A 22534-nucleotide genomic window follows, 5' to 3' on the forward strand; every position below is an offset into this window, starting at 1 on the left:
ATCACCTTGTTTTCACATTAAACAGACTTCCACATGAGAAAGCAGCAAGGATGCAGTGGCGTTAATGTTTCCTGGTGTCAACCTGTATTATTTCAGTAGATATTGAAATGAGGATGCATATTGCTGCCTTTCCAATGAAGCATGTTTAATTTAGTAATAGGTGAAAAACCATCCCTACAAAGGTGTTAATCAGATACTTGGCTTTGTGGACTCTTTTCAGAGAACAAATTTGTTAGCATAAAAATAAAGCCAGAAAATGAAGAGCTGTTTAATCACTCAATTGGATTTTTCTGCCAGCATATTTCTTTTTCTCTGCAACCCACTGCTAAATTGTGCTTCCTAGCTGTTTTTTTTCATAAAATCACTTAATCAAATCTAACTGATTACATCAGAGTAGGCCAGGTACCCTACACCATAAGAGAGGGTTTGAAATTTTGACTTGTCTACTTAAATATCACCAAAATCTGATCACAAGGTCAATTACGTCCCTGGGTGGGATTGAACCACCAACTTTTTGGTTAATAGCCGTACACACTAACTGATTGCGCTACAGCGACACTTTGTGAAAGTACATACTGACAAAGGCTAATAAGCATTCATCTAGAACGTTTCCTAGAAAAACTTTAAATAGTCAATAATCTGGAGAGTTTTTGTAAGATGTTTCTTCCATCAACCAATGAAGAAACACATTGGTACTTTCCCATGATGAGTGAGTGCTTCAGGATCTCTTGCACTTACATGTGCAGCAGAGTACTGTAATGGAAGCATGCTGGGTCCATAACCCAGAGGTAGGCAGATTGAAATTATCCTCTGCTATATGCATTTTTTTTGTTAATTAAAGTAATCCAAAACTGGGATTGATATTTTTGCTCTTTTTATTTTACTTAAAGTACAATAACTTTTACCTTTTTAATTTGTTTTAATAGTATATAGACAGTATTGTTTTCTTTCAAAAATCCACTTAATTTTCTTTACCCGATTATTAAAATGGTAATTGACAAAAACAAACTACATTGTCACCAGAAGAGCAATACAAAATGTACAAGTGATATATTAAAATCATCTTTCCAGCTTGAATTTCAATGATGCATTGGGGCAACGATTTTGTGAGAAACATCTTACCCTTAAATAAAGATTTTCTTAATTCCTTACCTGTGTGCTAATTAGATATCACCTTGTTTTCACATTAAACAGACTTCCACATGAGAAAGCAGCAAGGATGCAGTGGCGTTAATGTTTCCTGGTGTCAACCTGTATTATTTCAGTAGATATTGAAATGAGGATGCATCTTGCTGCCTTTCCAATGAAGCAAGTTTAATTTAGTAATAGGTGAAAAACCATCCCTACAAAGATGTTAATCCGATACTTGGCTTTGTGGACACTTTTCAGAGAACAAATTAGTTAGCATAAAAATAAAGCCAGAAAATGAAGAGCTGTTTAATCACTCAATTGGATTTTTCTGCCAGCATATTTCATTTTCTCTGCAAACCACTGCTAAATTGTGCTTCCTAGCTGTTTTTTGATAAAATCACTTAATCAAATCTAACTCTGATTACATCAGAGTAGGCCAGGTACCCTACACCATAAGAGGGGGTTTGAAATTTTGACTTGTCTACTTAAAGATCACCAAAATCTGATGACAAGGTAAATAACATCCCTGGGTGGGATTGAACCACCAACCCTTTGGTTAATAACCAAACACACTAACCGATTACACCACAGAGACACTTTGCAAAATTACATACTGACAAAGGCTAATAAGCATTCATCTAGAACGTTTCCTAGAAAACTTTAAAAAGTCAATAATCTGGAGAGTTTTTGTAAGATGTTTCTTCCATCAACCAATGAAGAAACGCATTGGTACTTTCCCATGATGAGTGAGTGCTTCAGGATCTCTTGCACTTACATGTGCAGCAGAGTACTGCAATGGAAGCATGCTGGGCCCCTTAACCCAGAGGTAGGCAGATTGAAACTATCCTCTGCTATATGCATTTTTTTTTTGTTAATTAAAGTAATCCAAAACTGGGATTGATATTTTTGCTCTTTTATTTTTACTTAAAGTACAATAACTTTTACCATTTTAATTTGTTTTAATAGTATATTGACAGTATTGTTTTCTTTCAAAAATCCACTTAATTTTCTTTACCCTATTATTAAAATGGTAATTGACAAAAACAAACTACATTGTCACCAGAAGAGCAATACAAAATGTACAAGTGATATATTAAAATCATCTTTCCAGCTTGAATTTCAATGATGCATTGGGGCAACGATTTTGTGAGAAACATCTTCACCCTTAAATAAAGATTTTCTTAATTCCTTACCTGTGTGCTAATTAGATATCACCTTGTTTTCACATTAAACAGACTTCCACATGAGAAAGCAGCAAGGATGCAGTGGCGTTAATGTTTCCTGGTGTCAACCTGTATTATTTCAGTAGATATTGAAATGAGGATGCATCTTGCTGCCTTTCCAATGAAGCAAGTTTAATTTAGTAATAGGTGAAAAACCATCCCTACAAAGATGTTAATCAGATACTTGGCTTTGTGGACACTTTTCAGAGAACAAATTTGTTAGCATAAAAATAAAGCCAGAAAATGAAGAGCTGTTTAATCACTCAATTGGATTTTTTTGCCAGCATATTTCTTTTTCTCTGCAAACCACTGCTAAATTGTGCTTCCTAGCTGTTTTTATAAAATCACTGAATCAAATCTAACTCTGATTACATCAGAGAAGGCCAGGTACCCTACACCATAACAGGGGTTTTTGAAATTTTGACTTGTCTACTTAAAGATCACCAAAATCTGATAACAAGGTCAATTACATCCCTGGGTGGGATTGAACCACCAACCTTTTGGTTAATAGCCGTACACACTAACTGATTGCACCACAGCGACACTTTGCAAAAGTACATACTGACAAAGGCTAATAAGCATTCATCTAGAACGTTTCCTAGAAAAACTTTAAATAGTCAATAATCTGGAGAGTTTTTGTAAGATGTTTCTTCCATCAACCAATGAAGAAACACATTGGTACTTTCCCATGATGAGTGAGTACTTCAGGATCTCTTGCAATTACATGTGCAGCAGAGTACTGTAATGGAAGCATGCTGGGTCCATAGCCCAGAGGTAGGCAGATTGAAACTATCCTCTGCTATATGCGTTTTTTTTGTTAATTAAAGTAATCCAAAACTGGGATTGATATTTTTGCTCTTTTATTTTTACTTAAAGTACAATAACTTTTACCATTTTCATTTGTTTTAATAGTATATTGACAGTATTGTTTTCTTTCAAAAATCCACTTAATTTTCTTTACCCGATTATTAAAATGGTAATTGACAAAAACAAACTACATTGTCACCAGAAGAGCAATACAAAATGTACAAGTGATATATTAAAATCATCTTTCCAGCTTGAATTTCAATGATGCATTGGGGCAACGATTTTGTGAGAAACATCTTCACCCTTAAATAAAGATTTTCTTAATTCCTTACCTGTGTGCTAATTAGATATCACCTTGTTTTCACATTAAACAGACTTCCACATGAGAAAGCAGCAAGGATGCAGTGGCGTTAATGTTTCCTGGTGTCAACCTGTATTATTTCAGTAGATATTCAAATGAGGATGCATCTTGCTGCCTTTCCAATGAAGCAAGTTTAATTTAGTAATAGGTGAAAAACCATCCCTACAAAGGTGTTAATCAGAAACTTGGCTTTGTGGACACTTTTCAGAGAACAAATTTGTTAGCATAAAAATAAAGCCAGAAAATGAAGAGCTGTTTAATCACTCAATTGGATTTTTTTGCCAGCATATTTCTTTTTCTTTGCAACCCACTGCTAAATTGTGCTTCCTAGCTGTTTTTATAAAATCACTGAATCAAATCTAACTCTGATTACATCAGAGAAGGCCAGGTACCCTACACCATAAGAGGGGGTTTGAAATTTTGACTTGTCTACATAAAGATCACCAAAATCTGATAACAAGGTCAATTACGTCCCTGGGTGGGATTGAACCACCAACCTTTTGGTTAATAGCCTTACACAGTAACTGATTGCGCCACAGCAACACTTTGCAAAAGTCCTTACTGACAAAGGCTAATAAGCATTCATCTAGAACGATTCCTAGAAACATTTTAAAAAGTCAATAATGTGGAGAGTTTTTGTAAGATGTTTCTTCCATCAACCAATGAAGAAACACATTGGTACTTTCCCATGATGAGTGAGTGCTTCAGGATCTCTTGCACTTACATGTGCAGCAGAGTACTGTAATGGAAGCATGCTGGGTCCATAACCCAGAGGTAGGCAGATTGAAACTATCCTCTGCTATATGCATTTTTTTTTGTTAATTAAAGTAATCCAAAACTGGGATTGATATTTTTGCTCTTTTATTTTTACTTAAAGTACAATAACTTTTACCATTTTAATTTGTTTTAATAGTATATTGACAGTATTGTTTTCTTTCAAAAATCCAATTAATTTTCTTTACCCGATTATTAAAATGGTAATTGACAAAAACAAACTACATTGTCACCAGAAGAGCAATACAAAATGTACAAATGATATATTAAAATCATCTTTCCAGCTTGAATTTCAATGATGCATTGGGGCAACGATTTTGTGAGAAACATCTTCACCCTTAAATAAAGATTTTCTTAATTCCTTACCTGTGTGCTAATTAGATATCACCTTGTTTTCACATTAAACAGACTTCCACATGAGAAAGCAGCAAGGATGCAGTGGCGTTAATGTTTCCTGGTGTCAACCTGTATTATTTCAGTAGATATTGAAATGAGGATGCATCTTGCTGCCTTTCCAATGAAGCAAGTTTAATTTAGTAATAGGTGAAAAACCATCCCTACAAAGATGTTAATCAGATACTTGGCTTTGTGGACAATTTTCAGAGAACAAATTTGTTAGCATAAAAATAAAGCCAGAAAATGAAGAGCTATTTAATCACTCAATTGGATTTTTTTGCCAGCATATTTCTTTTTCTCTGCAACCCACTGCTAAATTGTGCTTCCTAGCTGTTTTTATAAAATCACTGAATCAAATCTAACTCTGATTACATCAGAGAAGGCCAGGTACCCTACACCATAACAGGGGTTTTCTAAATTTTGACTTGTCTACATAAAGATCACCAAAATCTGATAACAAGGTCAATTACATCCCTGGGTGGGATTGAACTACCAACCTTTTGGTTAATAGCCTTACACAGTAACTGATTGCGCCACAGCAACACTTTGCAAAAGTCCATACTGACAAAGGCTAATAAGCATTCATCTAGAACGATTCCTAGAAACATTTTAAAAAGTCAATAATGTGGAGAGTTTTTGTAAGATGTTTCTTCCATCAACCAATGAAGAAACACATTGGTACTTTCCCATGATGAGTGAGTGCTTCAGGATCTCTTGCACTTACATGTGCAGCAGAGGACTGTAATGGAAGCATGCTGGGTCCATAACCCAGAGGTAGGCAGATTGAAACTATCCTCTGCTATATGCATTTTTTTTTTGTTAATTAAAGTAATCCAAAACTGGTATTGATATTTTTGCTCTTTTATTTTTACTTAAAGTACAATAACTTTTACCATTTTAATTTGTTTTAATAGTATATTGACAGTATTGTTTTCTTTCAAAAATCCACTTAATTTTCTTTACCCGATTATTAAAATGGTAATTGACAAAAACAAACTACATTGTCACCAGAAGAGCAATACAAAATGTACAAGTGATATATTAAAATCATCTTTCCAGCTTGAATTTCAATGATGCATTGGGGCAACGATTTTGTGAGAAACATCTTACCCTTAAATAAAGATTTTCTTAATTCCTTACCTGTGTGCTAATTAGATATCACCTTGTTTTCACATTAAACAGACTTCCACATGAGAAAGCAGCAAGGATGCAGTGGCGTTAATGTTTCCTGGTGTCAACCTGTATTATTTCAGTAGATATTGAAATGAGGATGCATCTTGCTGCCTTTCCAATGAAGCAAGTTTAATTTAGTAATAGGTGAAAAACCATCCCTACAAAGATGTTAATCAGATACTTGGCTTTGTGGACACTTTTCAGAGAACAAATTTGTTAGCATAAAAATAAAGCCAGAAAATGAAGAGCTGTTTAATCACTCAATTGGATTTTTTTGCCAGCATATTTCTTTTTCTCTGCAAACCACTGCTAAATTGTGCTTCCTAGCTGTTTTTATAAAATCACTGAATCAAATCTAACTCTGATTACATCAGAGAAGGCCAGGTACCCTACACCATAACAGGGGTTTTTGAAATTTTGACTTGTCTACTTAAAGATCACCAAAATCTGATAACAAGGTCAATTACATCCCTGGGTGGGATTGAACCACCAACCTTTTGGTTAATAGCCGTACACACTAACTGATTGCGCCACAGCGACACTTTGCAAAAGTACATACTGACAAAGGCTAATAAGCATTCATCTAGAACGTTTCCTAGAAAAACTTTAAATAGTCAATATTCTGGAGAGTTTTTGTAAGATGTTTCTTCCATCAACCAATGAAGAAACACATTGGTACTTTCCCATGATGAGTAAGTACTTCAGGATCTCTTGCAATTACATGTGCAGCAGAGTACTGTAATGGAAGCATGCTGGGTCCATAGCCCAGAGGTAGGCAGATTGAAACTATCCTCTGCTATATGCGTTTTTTTTTGTTAATTAAAGTAATCCAAAACTGGGATTGATATTTTTGCTCTTTTATTTTTACTTAAAGTACAATAACTTTTACCATTTTCATTTGTTTTAATAGTATATTGACAGTATTGTTTTCTTTCAAAAATCCACTTAATTTTCTTTACCCGATTATTAAAATGGTAATTGACAAAAACAAACTACATTGTCACCAGAAGAGCAATACAAAATGTACAAGTGTTATATTAAAATCATCTTTCCAGCTTGAATTTCAATGATGCATTGGGGCAACGATTTTGTGAGAAACATCTTCACCCTTAAATAAAGATTTTCTTAATTCCTTACCTGTGTGCTAATTAGATATCACCTTGTTTTCACATTAAACAGACTTCCACATGAGAAAGCAGCAAGGATGCAGTGGCGTTAATGTTTCCTGGTGTCAACCTGTATTATTTCAGTAGATATTCAAATGAGGATGCATCTTGCTGCCTTTCCAATGAAGCAAGTTTAATTTAGTAATAGGTGAAAAACCATCCCTACAAAGGTGTTAATCAGAAACTTGGCTTTGTGGACACTTTTCAGAGAACAAATTTGTTAGCATAAAAATAAAGCCAGAAAATGAAGAGCTGTTTAATCACTCAATTGGATTTTTTTGCCAGCATATTTCTTTTTCTCTGCAACCCACTGCTAAATTGTGCTTCCTAGCTGTTTTTATAAAATCACTGAATCAAATCTAACTCTGATTACATCAGAGAAGGCCAGGTACCCTACACCATAAGAGGGGGTTTGAAATTTTGACTTGTCTACATAAAGATCACCAAAATCTGATAACAAGGTCAATTACGTCCCTGGGTGGGATTGAACCACCAACCTTTTGGTTAATAGTCTTACACAGTAACTGATTGCGCCACAGCAACACTTTGCGAAAGTCCATACTGACAAAGGCTAATAAGCATTCATCTAGAACGATTCCTAGAAACATTTTAAAAAGTCAATAATGTGGAGAGTTTTTGTAAGATGTTTCTTCCATCAACCAATGAAGAAACACATTGGTACTTTCCCATGATGAGTGAGTGCTTCAGGATCTCTTGCACTTACATGTGCAGCAGAGTACTGTAATGGAAGCATGCTGGGTCCATAACCCAGAGGTAGGCAGATTGAAACTATCCTCTGCTATATGCATTTTTTTTGTTAATTAAAGTAATCCAAAACTGGGATTGATATTTTTGCTCTTTTATTTTTACTTAAAGTACAATAACTTTTACCATTTTAATTTGTTTTAATAGTATATTGACAGTATTGTTTTCTTTCAAAAATCCAATTAATTTTCTTTACCCGATTATTAAAATGGTAATTGACAAAAACAAACTACATTGTCACCAGAAGAGCAATACAAAATGTACAAATGATATATTAAAATCATCTTTCCAGCTTGAATTTCAATGATGCATTGGGGCAACGATTTTGTGAGAAACATCTTCACCCTTAAATAAAGATTTTCTTAATTCCTTACCTGTGTGCTAATTAGATATCACCTTGTTTTCACATTAAACAGACTTCCACATGAGAAAGCAGCAAGGATGCAGTGGCGTTAATGTTTCCTGGTGTCAACCTGTATTATTTCAGTAGATATTGAAATGAGGATGCATCTTGCTGCCTTTCCAATGAAGCAAGTTTAATTTAGTAATAGGTGAAAAACCATCCCTACAAAGATGTTAATCAGATACTTGGCTTTGTGGACACTTTTCAGAGAACAAATTTGTTAGCATAAAAATAAAGCCAGAAAATGAAGAGCTATTTAATCACTCAATTGGATTTTTTTGCCAGCATATTTCTTTTTCTCTGCAACCCACTGCTAAATTGTGCTTCCTAGCTGTTTTTATAAAATCACTGAATCAAATCTAACTCTGATTACATCAGAGAAGGCCAGGTACCCTACACCATAACAGGGGTTTTCGAAATTTTGACTTGTCTACATAAAGATCACCAAAATCTGATAACAAGGTCAATTACATCCCTGGGTGGGATTGAACCACCAACCTTTTGGTTAATAGCCTTACACAGTAACTGATTGCGCCACAGCAACACTTTGCAAAAGTCCATACTGACAAAGGCTAATAAGCATTCATCTAGAACGATTCCTAGAAACATTTTAAAAAGTCAATAATGTGGAGAGTTTTTGTAAGATGTTTCTTCCATCAACCAATGAAGAAACACATTGGTACTTTCCCATGATGAGTGAGTGCTTCAGGATCTCTTGCACTTACATGTGCAGCAGAGGACTGTAATGGAAGCATGCTGGGTCCATAACCCAGAGGTAGGCAGATTGAAACTATCCTCTGCTATATGCATTTTTTTTTGTTAATTAAAGTAATCCAAAACTGGTATTGATATTTTTGCTCTTTTATTTTTACTTAAAGTACAATAACTTTTACCATTTTAATTTGTTTTAATAGTATATTGACAGTATTGTTTTCTTTCAAAAATCCACTTAATTTTCTTTACCCGATTATTAAAATGGTAATTGACAAAAACAAACTACATTGTCACCAGAAGAGCAATACAAAATGTACAAGTGTTATATTAAAATCATCTTTCCAGCTTGAATTTCAATGATGCATTGGGGCAACGATTTTGTGAGAAACATCTTCACCCTTAAATAAAGATTTTCTTAATTCCTTACCTGTGTGCTAATTAGATATCACCTTGTTTTCACATTAAACAGACTTCCACATGAGAAAGCAGCAAGGATGCAGTGGCGTTAATGTTTCCTGGTGTCAACCTGTATTATTTCAGTAGATATTCAAATGAGGATGCATCTTGCTGCCTTTCCAATGAAGCAAGTTTAATTTAGTAATAGGTGAAAAACCATCCCTACAAAGGTGTTAATCAGAAACTTGGCTTTGTGGACACTTTTCAGAGAACAAATTTGTTAGCATAAAAATAAAGCCAGAAAATGAAGAGCTGTTTAATCACTCAATTGGATTTTTTTGCCAGCATATTTCTTTTTCTCTGCAACCCACTGCTAAATTGTGCTTCCTAGCTGTTTTTATAAAATCACTGAATCAAATCTAACTCTGATTACATCAGAGAAGGCCAGGTACCCTACACCATAAGAGGGGGTTTGAAATTTTGACTTGTCTACATAAAGATCACCAAAATCTGATAACAAGGTCAATTACGTCCCTGGGTGGGATTGAACCACCAACCTTTTGGTTAATAGTCTTACACAGTAACTGATTGCGCCACAACAACACTTTGCAAAAGTCCATACTGACAAAGGCTAATAAGCATTCATCTAGAACGATTCCTAGAAACATTTTAAAAAGTCAATAATGTGGAGAGTTTTTGTAAGATGTTTCTTCCATCAACCAATGAAGAAACACATTGGTACTTTCCCATGATGAGTGAGTGCTTCAGGATCTCTTGCACTTACATGTGCAGCAGAGGACTGTAATGGAAGCATGCTGGGTCCATAACCCAGAGGTAGGCAGATTGAAACTATCCTCTGCTATATGCATTTTTTTTTGTTAATTAAAGTAATCCAAAACTGGTATTGATATTTTTGCTCTTTTATTTTTACTTAAAGTACAATAACTTTTACCATTTTAATTTGTTTTAATAGTATATTGACAGTATTGTTTTCTTTCAAAAATCCACTTAATTTTCTTTACCCGATTATTAAAATGGTAATTGACAAAAACAAACTACATTGTCACCAGAAGAGCAATACAAAATGTACAAATGATATATTAAAATCATCTTTCCAGCTTGAATTTCAATGATGCATTGGGGCAACGATTTTGTGAGAAACATCTTCACCCTTAAATAAAGATTTTCTTAATTCCTTACCTGTGTGCTAATTAGATATCACCTTGTTTTCACATTAAACAGACTTCCACATGAGAAAGCAGCAAGGATGCAGTGGCGTTAATGTTTCCTGGTGTCAACCTGTATTATTTCAGTAGATATTGAAATGAGGATGCATCTTGCTGCCTTTCCAATGAAGCAAGTTTAATTTAGTAATAGGTGAAAAACCATCCCTACAAAGATGTTAATCAGATACTTGGCTTTGTGGACACTTTTCAGAGAACAAATTTGTTAGCATAAAAATAAAGCCAGAAAATGAAGAGCTATTTAATCACTCAATTGGATTTTTTTGCCAGCATATTTCTTTTTCTCTGCAACCCACTGCTAAATTGTGCTTCCTAGCTGTTTTTATAAAATCACTGAATCAAATCTAACTCTGATTACATCAGAGAAGGCCAGGTACCCTACACCATAACAGGGGTTTTCGAAATTTTGACTTGTCTACATAAAGATCACCAAAATCTGATAACAAGGTCAATTACATCCCTGGGTGGGATTGAACCACCAACCTTTTGGTTAATAGCCTTACACAGTAACTGATTGCGCCACAGCAACACTTTGCAAAAGTCCATACTGACAAAGGCTAATAAGCATTCATCTAGAACGATTCCTAGAAACATTTTAAAAAGTCAATAATGTGGAGAGTTTTTGTAAGATGTTTCTTCCATCAACCAATGAAGAAACACATTGGTACTTTCCCATGATGAGTGAGTGCTTCAGGATCTCTTGCACTTACATGTGCAGCAGAGGACTGTAATGGAAGCATGCTGGGTCCATAACCCAGAGGTAGGCAGATTGAAACTATCCTCTGCTATATGCATTTTTTTTTGTTAATTAAAGTAATCCAAAACTGGTATTGATATTTTTGCTCTTTTATTTTTACTTAAAGTACAATAACTTTTACCATTTTAATTTGTTTTAATAGTATATTGACAGTATTGTTTTCTTTCAAAAATCCACTTAATTTTCTTTACCCGATTATTAAAATGGTAATTGACAAAAACAAACTACATTGTCACCAGAAGAGCAATACAAAATGTACAAGTGATATATTAAAATCATCTTTCCAGCTTGAATTTCAATGATGCATTGGGGCAACGATTTTGTGAGAAACATCTTACCCTTAAATAAAGATTTTCTTAATTCCTTACCTGTGTGCTAATTAGATATCACCTTGTTTTCACATTAAACAGACTTCCACATGAGAAAGCAGCAAGGATGCAGTGGCGTTAATGTTTCCTGGTGTCAACCTGTATTATTTCAGTAGATATTGAAATGAGGATGCATCTTGCTGCCTTTCCAATGAAGCAAGTTTAATTTAGTAATAGGTGAAAAACCATCCCTACAAAGATGTTAATCCGATACTTGGCTTTGTGGACACTTTTTAGAGAACAAATTAGTTAGCATAAAAATAAAGCCAGAAAATGAAGAGCTGTTTAATCACTCAATTGGATTTTTCTGCCAGCATATTTCATTTTCTCTGCAAACCACTGCTAAATTGTGCTTCCTAGCTGTTTTTTGATAAAATCACTTAATCAAATCTAACTCTGATTACATCAGAGTAGGCCAGGTACCCTACACCATAAGAGGGGGTTTGAAATTTTGACTTGTCTACTTAAAGATCACCAAAATCTGATGACAAGGTCAATAACATCCCTGGGTGGGATTGAACCACCAACCCTTTCGTTAATAACCAAACACACTAACCGATTGCACCACAGAGACACTTTGCAAAAGTACATACTGACAAAGGCTAATAAGCATTCATCTAGAACGTTTCCTAGAAAACTTTAAAAAGTCAATAATCTGGAGAGTTTTTGTAAGATGTTTCTTCCATCAACCAATGAAGAAACGCATTGGTACTTTCCCATGATGAGTGAGTGCTTCAGGTTCTCTTGCACTTACATGTGCAGCAGAGTACTGCAATGGAAGCATGCTGGGCCCCTTAACCCAGAGGTAGGCAGATTGAAACTATCCTCTGCTATATGCATTTTTTTTTGTTAATTAAAGTAATCCAAAACTGGGATTGATATTTTTGCTCTTTTATTTTTACTTAAAGTACAATAACTTTTACCATTTTAATTTGTTTTAATAGTATATTGACAGTATTGTTTTCTTTCAAAAATCCACTTAATTTTCTTTACCCTATTATTAAAATGGTAATTGACAAAAACAAACTACATTGTCACCAGAAGAGCAATACAAAATGTACAAGTGATATATTAAAATCATCTTTCCAGCTTGAATTTCAATGATGCATTGGGGCAACGATTTTGTGAGAAACATCTTCACCCTTAAATAAAGATTTTCTTAATTCCCTACCTGTGTGCTAATTAGATATCACCTTGTTTTCACATTAAACAGACTTCCACATGAGAAAGCAGCAAGGATGCAGTGGCGTTAATGTTTCCTGGTGTCAACCTGTATTATTTCAGTAGATATTGAAATGAGGATGCATCTTGCTGCCTTTCCAATGAAGCAAGTTTAATTTAGTAATAGGTGAAAAACCATCCCTACAAAGATGTTAATCAGATACTTGGCTTTGTGGACACTTTTCAGAGAACAAATTTGTTAGCATAAAAATAAAGCCAGAAAATGAAGAGCTGTTTAATCACTCAATTGGATTTTTTTGCCAGCATATTTCTTTTTCTCTGCAAACCACTGCTAAATTGTGCTTCCTAGCTGTTTTTATAAAATCACTGAATCAAATCTAACTCTGATTACATCAGAGAAGGCCAGGTACCCAACACCATAACAGGGGTTTTTGAAATTTTGACTTGTCTACTTAAAGATCACCAAAATCTGATAACAAGGTCAATTACATCCCTGGGTGGGATTGAACCACCAACCTTTTGGTTAATAGCTGTACACACTAACTGATTGCGCCACAGCGACACTTTGCAAAAGTACATACTGACAAAGGCTAATAAGCATTCATCTAGAACGTTTCCTAGAAAAACTTTAAGTAGTCAATAATCTGGAGAGTTTTTGTAAGATGTTTCTTCCATCAACCAATGAAGAAACACATTGGTACTTTCCCATGATGAGTGAGTACTTCAGGATCTCTTGCAATTACATGTGCAGCAGAGTACTGTAATGGAAGCATGCTGGGTCCATAGCCCAGAGGTAGGCAGATTGAAACTATCCTCTGCTATATGCGTTTTTTTTTGTTAATTAAAGTAATCCAAAACTGGGATTGATATTTTTGCTCTTTTATTTTTACTTAAAGTACAATAACTTTTACCATTTTCATTTGTTTTAATAGTATATTGACAGTATTGTTTTCTTTCAAAAATCCACTTAATTTTCTTTACCCGATTATTAAAATGGTAATTGACAAAAACAAACTACATTGTCACCAGAAGAGCAATACAAAATGTACAAGTGATATATTAAAATAATCTTTCCAGCTTGAATTTCAATGATGCATTGGGGCAACGATTTTGTGAGAAACATCTTCACCCTTAAATAAAGATTTTCTTAATTCCTTACCTGTGTGCTAATTAGATATCACCTTGTTTTCACATTAAACAGACTTCCACATGAGAAAGCAGCAAGGATGCAGTGGCGTTAATGTTTCCTGGTGTCAACCTGTATTATTTCAGTAGATATTCATATGAGGATGCATCTTGCAGCCTTTCCAATGAAGCAAGTTTAATTTAGTAATAGGTGAAAAACCATCCCTACAAAGGTGTTAATCAGAAACTTGGCTTTGTGGACACTTTTCAGAGAACAAATTTGTTAGCATAAAAATAAAGCCAGAAAATGAAGAGCTGTTTAATCACTCAATTGGATTTTTTTGCCAGCATATTTCTTTTTCTCTGCAACCCACTGCTAAATTGTGCTTCCTAGCTGTTTTTATAAAATCACTGAATCAAATCTAACTCTGATTACATCAGAGAAGGCCAGGTACCCTACACCATAAGAGGGGGTTTGAAATTTTGACTTGTCTACATAAAGATCACCAAAATCTGATAACAAGGTCAATTACGTCCCTGGGTGGGATTGAACCACCAACCTTTTGGTTATTAGCCTTACACAGTAACTGATTGCGCCACAGCAACACTTTGCAAAAGTCCATACTGACAAAGGCTAATAAGCATTCATCTAGAACGATTCCTAGAAACATTTTAAAAAGTCAATAATGTGGAGAGTTTTTGTAAGATGTTTCTTCCATCAACCAATGAAGAAACACATTGGTACTTTCCCATGATGAGTGAGTGCTTCAGGATCTCTTGCACTTACATGTGCAGCAGAGTACTGTAATGGAAGCATGCTGGGTCCATAACCCAGAGGTAGGCAGATTGAAACTATCCTCTGCTATATGCATTTTTTTTTGTTAATTAAAGTAATACAAAACTGGGATTGATATGTTTGCTCTTTTATTTTTACTTAAAGTACAATAACTTTTACCATTTTAATTTGTTTTAATAGTATATTGACAGTATTGTTTTCTTTCAAAAATCCAATTAATTTTCTTTACCCGATTATTAAAATGGTAATTGACAAAAACAAACTACATTGTCACCAGAAAAGCAATACAAAATGTACAAATGATATATTAAAATCATCTTTCCAGCTTGAATTTCAATGATGCATTGGGGCAACGATTTTGTGAGAAACATCTTCACCCTTAAATAAAGATTTTCTTAATTCCTTACCTGTGTGCTAATTAGATATCACCTTGTTTTCACATTAAACAGACTTCCACATGAGAAAGCAGCAAGGATGCAGTGGCGTTAATGTTTCCTGGTGTCAACCTGTATTATTTCAGTAGATATTGAAATGAGGATGCACCTTGCTGCCTTTCCAATGAAGCAAGTTTAATTTAGTAATAGGTGAAAAACCATCCCTACAAAGATGTTAATCAGATACTTGGCTTTGTGGACACTTTTCAGAGAACAAATTTGTTAGCATAAAAATAAAGCCAGAAAATGAAGAGCTATTTAATCACTCAATTGGATTTTTTTGCCAGCATATTTCTTTTTCTCTGCAACCCACTGCTAAATTGTGCTTCCTAGCTGTTTTTATAAAATCACTGAATCAAATCTAACTCTGATTACATCAGAGAAGGCCAGGTACCCTACACCATAACAGGGGTTTTCGAAATTTTGACTTGTCTACATAAAGATCACCAAAATCTGATAACAAGGTCAATTACGTCCCTGGGTGGGATTGAACAACCAACCTTTTGGTTAATAGCCTTACGCAGTAACTGATTGCACCACAGCAACACTTTGCAAAAGTCCATACTGACAAAGGCTAATAAGCATTCATCTAGAACGATTCCTAGAAACATTTTAAAAAGTCAATAATGTGGAGAGTTTTTGTAAGATGTTTCTTCCATCAACCAATGAAGAAACACATTGGTACTTTCCCATGATGAGTGAGTGCTTCAGGATCTCTTGCACTTACATGTGCAGCAGAGTACTGTAATGGAAGCATGCTGGGTCCATAACCCAGAGGTAGGCAGATTGAAACTATCCTCTGCTATATGCATTTTTTTTTTGTTAATTAAAGTAATCCAAAACTGGGATTGATATTTTTGCTCTTTTATTTTTACTTAAAGTACAATAACTTTTACCATTTTAATTTGTTTTAATAGTATATTGACAGTATTGTTTTCTTTCAAAAATCCACTTAATTTTCTTTACCCGATTATTAAAATGGTAATTGACAAAAACAAACTAGATTATCACCAGAAGAGCAATATAAAATGTTCAAGTAATATATTAAAATCATCTTTCCAGCTTGGATTTCAATGATGCATTGGGGCAACGATTTTGTGAGAAACATCTTCACCCTTAAATAAAGATTTTCTTAATTCCTTACCTGTGTGCTAATTAGAGATCACCTTGTTTTCACATTAAACAGACTTCCACATGAGAAAACAGCAAAGATGCAGTGGCGTTAATGTTTCATGGTGTCAACCTGTATTATTTCCGTAGATATTGAAATGAGGATACATCTTGCTGCCTTTCCAATGAAGCAAGTTTAATTTAGTAATAGGTGAAAAACCATCCCTACAAAGATGTTAATCAGATACTTGGCTTTGTGGACACTTTTCAGAGAACAAATTTGTTATCATAAAAATAAAGCCAGAAAATGAAGAGCTGTTTAATCACTCAATTGGATTTTTCTGCCAGCATTTTTCTTTTTCTCTGCAACCCACTGCTAAATTGTGCTTCCTAGCTGTTTTTTTTATAAAATCACTTAATTAAATCTAACTCTGATTACATCAGAGAAGGCCAGGTACCCTACACCATAAGAGGGGGTTTGCAATTTTGACTTGTCTACTTAAATATCACCAAAATCTGATCACAAGGTCAATCACGTCCCTGGGTGGGATTGAACCACCAACCTTTTGATTAATAGCTGAACACACTAACCGATTGCGCCACAGAGACACTTTGCAAAAAGTAAATACTGACAAAGACTAATAAGCATTCATCTAGAACGTTTCCTAGAAAAACTTTAAAAAGTCAATAATCTGGAGAGTTTTTGTAAGATGTTTCTTCCAGCAACCAATGAAGAAACACATTGGTACTTTCGCATGATGAGTGAGTGCTTCAGGATCTCTTGCACTTACATGTGCAGCAGAGTACTGTAATGGAAGCATGCTGGGTCCATAACCCAGAGGTAGGCAGATTGAAACTATCCTTTGCTATATGCATTTTTTTTTGTTCATTAAAGTAATCCAAAACTGGGATTGATATTTTAGCTTTTATTTTTACTTAAAGTACAATAACTTTTACCATTTTAATTTGTTTTAATAGTATATTGACAGTATTGTTTTCTTTCAAAAATCCACTTAATTTTCTTTACCCGATTATTAAAATGGTAATTGACAAAAACAAACTACATTGTCACCAGAAGAGCAATATAAAATGTACAAGTGATGTATTAAAATCATCTTTCCAGCTTGAATTTCAATGATGCATTGGGGCAACGATTTTGTGAGAAACATCTTCACCCTTAAATAAAGATTTTCTTAATTCCTTACCTGTGTGCTAATTAGATATCACCTTGTTTTCACATTAAACAGACTTCCACATGAGAAAGCAGCAAGGATGCAGTGGCGTTAATGTTTCCTGGTGTCAACCTGTATTATTTCAGTAGATATTGAAATGAGGATGCATCTTGCTGCCTTTCCAATGAAGCAAGTTTAATTTAGTAATAGGTGAAAAACCATTCCTACAAAGATGTTAATCAGATATTTGGCTTTGTGGACACTTTTCAGAGTACAAATTTGTTAGCATAAAAGTAAAGCCAGAAAACGAAGAGCTGTTTAATCACTCAATTGGATTTTTTTGCCAGCATATTTCTTTTTCTCTGCAAACCACTGCTAAATTGTGCTTCCTAGCTGTTTTTATAAAATCACTGAATCAAATCTAACTCTGATTACATCAGAGAAGGCCAGGTACCCTACACCATAACAGGGGTTTTTGAAATTTTGACTTGTCTACTTAAAGATCACCAAAATCTGATAACAAGGTCAATTACGTCCCTGGGTGGGATTGAACCACCAACCTTTTGGTTAATAGCCGTACACACTAACTGATTGCGCCACAGCGACACTTTGCAAAAGTACATACTGACAAAGGCTGATAAGCATTCATCTAGAACGTTTCCAAGAAAAACTTTAAATAGTCAATAATCTGGAGAGTTTTTGTAAGATGTTTCTTCCATCAACCAATGAAGAAACACATTGGTACTTTCCCATGATGAGTGAGTGCTTCAGGATCTCTTGCAATTACATGTGCAGCAGAGTACTGTAATGGAAGCATGCTGGGTCCATAGCCCAGAGGTAGGCAGATTGAAACTATCCTCTGCTATATGCATTTTTTTTTGTTAATTAAAGTAATCCAAAACTGGGATTGATATTTTTGCTCTTTTATTTTTACTTAAAGTACAATAACTTTTACCATTTTAATTTGTTTTAATAGTATATTGACAGTATTGTTTTCTTTCAAAAATCCACTTAATTTTCTTTACCCGATTATTAAAATGGTAATTGACAAAAATAAACTGATGAGGATACTACTGCAGTCTTTGTTTCGTCTGTACCTGCTGAAAGAGCAGCAAAAGGTGGAGATCTTGATGGGACAGTTGAAAGGGCTTGCACTTAGAGAGGTTACTTCCTGGCCTACTGAAGAGAAGAAGACTGTGGACCAGATCCTCAACAGGCTTGCTACCACATTTGACACAAGGACAGTGTCAGAACTTAAAATGCACTTCTTTGCTCGAAAGCAACAACCAGGAGAGTCACTACGGGGCTATGCCCTCAGCTTGCAGGAAGCACTCAGAGATGTTCAGCAAGCAGACCCTGAGCAAGTGCATGACAAAGAGAAAATGTTATTGGACCAGTTCACTGAAGGTGCAAGGGGCGAATTTGTAAAACTCAGCTGCGACTATTGAGATTGCAGAAGCCTGGAAGCACATTCCTGGATTTTAAAGAGGCTGCGATTAAAGTTCTAGGCTCCAGTCTTACTTCAGGGGCTGTTCCACAAGAGTCTATTCCAGAGATGCCACGGTATCAAGAGAATTCTGATGCCCAGGAGTCAAGTTTTAAAGGAGCTACTTACCCACCTACAGTAAAAGGAGTGACAGTGCCATGTTCAAAGACATGCATATTTGACTCTTCTAGTGAGTTACGAAGTCTGCTGGCTGAACTGACACGTGGTGTGACAGAGATGCGCAGAGACCTGCAGATTCTGAAGAGACAGCAGGCACTGCTCCATGAAGAAATGGAATGGTGCCAGGAGAGGAGACCACTGAACAGTTCCCAATGGGACCTACATAGAAACAGGGAGACACTTTTTTCCAACCACTTTGCCTCCCAAAGGCGACCCATTTTTCAAAGCTGTGAAGGAAGCGGACATATTAAGAGAGAATTTGAGCAGCCAGATCATTTAAACTCCAAATTCATGTGGTTAACCCGTTATGTTAGCCAAAGCCCGGTGGTTCAATTTTGCATCAATGGAGTCTCAATGCCCGCTCTCTTAGACACTGGATCACAAGTGACCACAATACAAGCAACACAGTTTGAGCAGCATTGGACTGAGGAACAGATGTTTCCGTCAACTTCCACATTGATAAACCCGATTGCAAGCAATGGGCACTGCATCCCTTGCAAAGGATACTCGGAAGCTGAAATTCAAATCGGACGAACAGTGCTACCACAGCAAGGCTTCATCATCACCACTGCCCAAGATGATGGATTGCCTCCAGTGATAGTGGGCATGAATGTGTTGCGGAACTGCTGTGAGGAGCTCGTAGCAGCACTCCAAGGAGAGTTTCAAACTGACAAGCTCCAGGAGAAACAAGGCCTTCAACCTGGGATAGCCAAACAAAAGGGAAGAATGATAACAGAATTATCTGTAAGAGAGGAACATGAAAAAAATAAGGCTAGCCAAATAATGATAGAAATGCCCATCTCCAGTGTCCAGATTATCCGAAAGAATGCTTCAATGTTAGGCATGAATAATATAGCATCCAGTTCTAGAAACTGTGAGCAACCTATTCAAGGAACCAGTTTTGACCACCTGCAAGATAAAAGTCAGATGATAAGACACCTCAAAGCCTTACTGAAGATTGGGAAATACCTGACCAAGCGACAAAGGCAAGAATCCTCGCCAGAACTCCTGAAGTTGTTGAGACAGCGAGAAAGGCTGTTTGAAGAGAAAGGACAGTTTGTTCGATGTAGTGTGGATCCTAATACTCATTATAGGATCAGTCAACTTGTAATTCCAAGACAAAGTGCTTGTTATGTGCTTGAAGAATATCACGACAAGTCAGGTCACCCTGGGTGCAAAAGGATGGAAACAAGCATCTGGAAAAAGTTCTTTTGGGTTGAAATGAGGGAAGACATCAAGAGATGGTGCCGAAACTGTCCAACCTGTTCTGTAAGAAGAACCTTGCTGCCTCTTTCTCTCCAGAATCCATTGTCCCAAACCAGCTGTGATACTGAATCCCAAGATGGAATGGAAGAGGCTCATAAAATGTATTTACAGCAGACTAAGGTGGTTTGTCACCGACAAGGAGGCAAGAAGACTAGGGCTTGCAAAACAGAAAACCACCATAGTCAGCTGCAGTTTTGTACAGCATGTCCCAAAGACAGTTTAGAAAGAGTTCAATACTCATCCATGGCAGGGGGGTTGAGGTTTCCTAGACAAACTTTTCAAGACCATATACTGTCCAGATTTCAACCGATTGCTCCAGGAGCATGTGTTAATGTACTATAGCACAAAAGGAATTATACCTATCAGATACTGATGTTAAAAATGTTGATAAATGTTAATGTTTCAGACATAATCTGTGTTCACTAATGAATGTGACTGGATATAGTGAGAAGTTTATATAGGGATAAAACCAAAATGCGTGAGGACACGCATGTTTTGGGGGGGGGGCACGTGTGATATCCCATAACAACAAGGACATTTTTGACAACAGTGTAGTTGCCTGTGCCATTTTAAATAAAGTTTATTTAAAAGAAAATTGAACAGCAGTTTGAGAAGTCAGTTGGAGCCATGGTGAGGAAAGAGCTGGCGACGCCATTACGCAGAGATGAGCAGCTGAGAGAGGGGAGACAAATAAGCTGAAAATTGCATGAGAGAGTAAGCAGTAGTGCAAAATACAGCAGTGGAAGTGCAGCAATTAACAAGTAAGAACGCCATGACACTCTCAGCCAAGAGAGTGCACAGCAAGTGTCAGAGACAGGAGAGTATAAAGCCTTTATACCAATGCTGACTGGCCTACATCTGAGGGGAAACTGCCTCAGAAACATCTATTGACTGGGTGAGATAAATCCATATTTATACTGAAACCTACTCCACTGCAAAGGACATTATCCTATATTTACTATACCTATGCAGCGATTTACATGGGAAGCAGCTCCAGTTTGTTTTAAACAATCATCTTTACTACACAGAGCTACAATATTTTGTTCACAGCTAAAGGAGACAATAGCTGCATATAACTATGTAACAACATAACCGGGCCCCAACGTGCACATAGAGACTCCCTGCAGTGACACCAATGTTATCTGGGACTTAAATATTGTCTGCATAAGTTGATTTCTATTACTAAGCAACATAGTATTAATCTCAGATTTAGTTATATTACCATTTGTGTAATGACTTAAAGTGTATATGGTGTCTGTGTTTAAGTTGCTTGAATCAAATCTTTCCCTTCCCTACTGTAATCAGTTCCTTTTCTGAGTTATGTGGTAAACCATTTATTCTTTCATACAAAGCCCTGCCTGCCTTTCTTTGTGTCTGGGGAAACCTTGCCTCTCTGCCAGGAATAGAGAAGAGCTGCTGCTGAAGGAGGAATAGTCCATCAAGGTATCCCTGACCTGTTCCACATAGTTTACACACTTGTTATACCGGGGTGTTACATTGTGTGTGACTGACCTTAGGAAGAAACCGGAGCCTCCGCTGCAGTGACCCAGCAACCAGGGCACGGGAGTATACAGTGCCGCTGGGAGTGATGAAGCTGCAGTAAAGATGTCTATTAGACCTAGCCTGCTGCAGCCCTTGTAGATTCTCATAAAAAAAGTTCTTCTTTTCTTGTCAAAATTAATAGCTAAGAATAGGCTGCTTGAGGCAGGCCCCTGTTAAGTGGCCTGCTACTGAAGGCAACAACTACAAACTGAGCTCCCTGTTCATGGAAGCGGGGTTATAGAGGAGAATGCGCTGAGCATCTTGGGAACAGTCAAAAGCTTTGAGCCGGTTGGTGCCTCAGATCAAGATCCTACTCTACACCCCAATGTGAATCCTTGTGGAGTCCAGTGTACCCCACAGAAGAAATTAATGTGTCACACCCATTGGCAGCAACCTTAGAATAGCTGCTGACGGGCACAATTGAGAAAGGAAGGGGGGGGGGACATTTGAATCCAGCACATAGATGCAATTCAAATATGTAATTTGAACCTTCCTATTTTAAAATATAATGGATGAACCTCACCCTGTGAGAACAATCTTCATGATATAGAGATCTCATATGC

The sequence above is a fragment of the Pseudophryne corroboree genome, unplaced genomic scaffold (genome assembly GCF_028390025.1).
Source record: "Pseudophryne corroboree isolate aPseCor3 unplaced genomic scaffold, aPseCor3.hap2 scaffold_430, whole genome shotgun sequence".
Classification (NCBI taxonomy): Eukaryota; Metazoa; Chordata; class Amphibia; order Anura; family Myobatrachidae; genus Pseudophryne; species Pseudophryne corroboree.